Genomic DNA, 2897 nt, shown 5'->3' on the forward strand with positions numbered 1-2897 from the left:
TCTATATTTATTATGATTTTAATTATTTAGAATAAGTAATGCACAAATTTTACTAAACATTTCTATTTATATTTTAGTTAGAATGTTACAAATATATATTTTAAAGCAATAACCTTTTAAAAAATTATACATCTAAATCAGAAATGTTAAATAACAATTTTATGAACATTACATAGATAATTCTTGAACAGAATCAAATAGGGTGATTTTTTAAAATTTATTTTCTATAAAAAGATTCACAACTTGTTAGACAAATAATACTTAATTTTATTTAAAATCAAACTAAAAGGAACCTGTAAATTTCCTTTTGTTAATCTTTAACAAACTTTGTAGATAGTATGTGACAATATCTAACAATTCTTAAAAAGAAAATTAAACAAAGGGCTTGTAAATTCTCCATCTATAAATTTTGAAGCAATTCTCTTGTATGTAGCCTCTGTTAAATGAACTCCATTCCAATTAAAATATTTTTGAGGATTAGGGCAACATCTTATAGAACCACATGTGAATAGTGGGTTGTGATTGTAGAGTCCTCCATGTCCACAACAAGTTTGAAGAACATGTGGTTGTAACCCTGCACAATACAAATTCTCAATTTGATTATTGAAAAAATTTATTAAAAAATAAATTTAATGGATAAAATAATTATTAAAATAATTTTATTTTAATTCTAACTTGCTTACCATTAAACAATGGATCCTTCAAAATTTCAAGTACTGCACCATGATAATTAGCAAAAACTATTGAAATGTTTGGATGCTCTTTTTGTACTTGCTCTACCATTTGTTTCAAGATCATGTTACTCATCTATACAAACTTATTGTAGTTCTTCAAACATCCCATTTCATCTAAATGACCCTTTTTTATAGAAAGACAAGAAGGTGAGCAACCAATAGGCAAATTATTTTGAATCAGAATCTTCTTTGCACCCCCTTGAGTGATCAATGTCTACAAACAATAACATAAAATTTTGTCACTTGAAGTATAAAAAATAACTTCACAAATAAGGGAAAAAAAAATTATGCTTACTCTAAGTGCTCCTTCAATTTTATTGATTTCTGGTATAATAAAAGTTTTCACTTCAACTATGGATCGTCCTTGTGAAAAAGGGTAGTTATAATCATTTTCATCAATCTCTCCCATCACAAAGATTGCATTGGCAAAGTGTTCATCACATTCTGCACAAATGAACAATAAAGCAATGTCAAAATATAAATACTACAATTTACATTTTAACAACAAAAATACTATAAAATAAACTTGTAATATTAAAAAACAAGAAATAATTTAAAAAGATATATCTTGTCTTAATTTGGAATATTTATTATAACTAATCTTGGTTCATATTTCATTAATTGTTGTTTCATAAGGAAATTCTGACTTGTATTTGTTAATAGTTGAACCACAATATTCTCTCTGCATACACAGTGAAAAAAAGTTTCGGTGCAGACAAATGAACACAAGAGATGGGTGCTAGTTTTCATCACCAAAAGCCATCAAATCTATTTAATTTGCATTTGTAATCATTTGAAGAGTTTATTATTTCTACAATTTTTTTGGTTACATTTTAATTTTCCATAAATCATTGTTGGAAGCAAGCCTGGAATTTGATGGTTGTATTGGTCGTCTTTGAACTTTTTAACCGTATATGACAGGCTAAAAAATTGTATGACCATATGAATTGATAAGCTAATATTTTAGAGAACCATCAATATAACAAATAAATTTATTAGTAAATCATCAACACTTGTTATAGACAACTTAATATTTTATTTAATAATATACAAAAATATCATTTTATAATTGTTATAATATGTATGCATGATAAATATGTATTATTTGATTATATATGTGTTTCTATTTTTTGTTTGTTTCTATTTTGATGATTATTCAAAATCTTTGTTCAAATAAGAATACAATGAATTTTAAAAACTTATTTTTATTTATTTTTATATTACTACTTTAGAAACTTCTTCTTTTATTTGAGATTTTTGTATATATTACTAATTACTAATTTAAAGTTATTCACTAAGAATTTTGCAAATATTATTGATTAATATTTATTATTCTCATTTATGAAATATTTAAATTTAAAATGAACTTTTAAATTATCTTAAAACGCAAAAAATTGACAATCGATTTTCTCCTTAAAATGTAAAATAAAAGGCCAAAATTTTTTTTAGCTATCATTACAAAATCATATGATAGGCAGGTGCGACCATCAAATTCTAGGCCTGGTTGGAAGACATTATCAAAACAACCAATCTTCCTTTTGTCTCACTTTTATTGTTTGTGTTGTAATATCATCTTCACATAATAAATTCAAATTACATTTTGAAAAAAAAACACAACTTTATAATATGAACGAAAAAACATACCTTTATGATATGAACAATAATCTTGCTTGTGTTACAACAACCAATTTATTTGTGTATCCAAGGAAAACTCTGTAGCAAGTCCTCCAATTCCTCTTGTATGGAAAAAAGAAGGATCTAGAGTAGTAGCTCCTGCAACTGCAAAATTTACACTAGCACTAAAATCTGCAGACCTTAGTAGATAAGGATTTAATCATGGTTGACAGAGAGCTTCAGCTGCAAAACACAGGGTAATAATAGCAATATGATTAACAAATTCCCCATGTTTGTAAAAGAATATCCAAAACTATAAATTGGAGATTTATATTCACCAACTTGAATTTGGAAGCAGAGCAATTAGAAGAACAATATAAATTTTGAAAACTTCATCTTCAAAAAGAATTACACAAATCGAACTTTTTGTGCTTAATTTGTTTTGATTCTATGCAATTTATAGTGAATTGTTTGAATCTACTAATCACTAATAATAAAGCTAGTTTCAACTAAGATATTTCTATTTATAAAAATAATCTATTTATAAAA

At 25.4% G+C, this 2897-nt stretch overlaps 1 pseudogene; it reads right to left on the reverse strand.

The window, feature by feature from the left end:
- Positions 1-350: 350 nt before the first annotated feature.
- On the reverse strand, positions 351-2744 carry LOC149549702 (GDSL esterase/lipase At1g28650-like; annotated as a pseudogene).
- Positions 2745-2897: the final 153 nt, after the last annotated feature.

Source organism: Cupressus sempervirens, chromosome 7 (assembly GCF_028749045.1).
Source record: "Cupressus sempervirens isolate cs-2001-9-10 chromosome 7, ASM2874904v1, whole genome shotgun sequence".
Taxonomy (NCBI): Eukaryota; Viridiplantae; Streptophyta; class Pinopsida; order Cupressales; family Cupressaceae; genus Cupressus; species Cupressus sempervirens.